This window comes from Salvelinus sp. IW2-2015, linkage group LG20 (assembly GCF_002910315.2).
Source record: "Salvelinus sp. IW2-2015 linkage group LG20, ASM291031v2, whole genome shotgun sequence".
Classification (NCBI taxonomy): domain Eukaryota; kingdom Metazoa; phylum Chordata; class Actinopteri; order Salmoniformes; family Salmonidae; genus Salvelinus; species Salvelinus sp. IW2-2015.
The window spans coordinates 63,893,003-63,894,305 of record NC_036860.1 but is presented as its reverse complement, the minus strand read 5'-3'; positions in this window follow the sequence as shown (position 1 = coordinate 63,894,305).

Genomic DNA, 1,303 nt, shown 5'->3' with positions numbered 1-1,303 from the left:
CTCATGCCTCTCCGCAGCTCGATCTGAGAAGACCTTTAACGCTTTTGTCAATAGGGGGAGCTTGGTTAGCATTTTTTTTTTTTTATAATTTATGCATTTCAATTACTGGCCTCGCTACTCAACTCTTGCTCGTACAATTGTCATATTATTAATATATTTAGGATAGTAAAACAATCTCTAGATTTACACCGTTCTGTAATATTATGTCGTGGTAGTAACGAACAGACTTTCCTACAGGCAAACAAATGCCATTGGACAGGTTTTACACAATTAGTCTATACAGGGGCACCGAGACCGTGGGAAGATACGGGGGGGGATCTCGATCAGTTTTTAGCTCTTGGTATGCCCTATGGATGAAATGAACTGCACCCGCCTTCCCTGCGATTCTGATGACCAACAGACGATGTGAGAAGTGGCAAGGCGTCTCTACGTGATTCTCAGAGTTATATAAACGCAAAATGGAGTGAGATTTGTCCTGTCTGTTTGGACGCTCGCAGACGCAAGGGAGGACCGTCAGAATGCGGAGCATCAAAGCTCTCAGTATTTGATTCATATTGATATATCCGTCTGTGATAATTAATCGATATAGAATGTAGTTAGAAACATCCAAGTATCGAAGTGTATAATGAAAACACGATTCTATTATTCAGTTTAGTCGAGTATATTGCTATTTCGAATTTGATCACACAGTCGTCCAGAACAGCTGATGCTCTCATGCATGTTTCAGTGTTACTTGCCTCGAAGCGAGCATATAAGTTATTTAGCTCGTCTGGTAGGCTCGTGTCACTCGGATGTGCTTCCCTTTGTGGTCTGTCATAGTTTGCAAGCCCTGACACATCCGACGAGCGTCGGAGCCGGTGTAGTACAATTCGATCTTAGTCCTGTATTGATGCTTTGCCTGTTTGATGGTTCGTCGAAGGGCATAGCGGGATTTCTTATAAGCTTCCGGGTTAGAGTCCCGCTCCTTGAAAGCGGCAGCTCTAACATTAAGCTCAGTGCGGATGTTGCATGTAATCCATGGCTTCCGGTTGGGGTATGTACATACAGTTACTGTGGGGACGACGTCATCAATGCACTTATTGATGAAGCCAGTGACGGATGTGATGTACTCCTCAATGCCATTGGAAGAATCCCAGAACATATTTCAGTCTGTGCTAGTTAAACAGTTCCCGTAGTTTAGCATCTGCRTCATCTGACCATTTTWATACGAAATGCTCTGAGACCAGGTTGCTCAGGAAGGAGGAATCGGCAGTGGGAAGGAATGTTTGGGTGGCAGTATAGATAAATTGACTGGTGAGCAAAA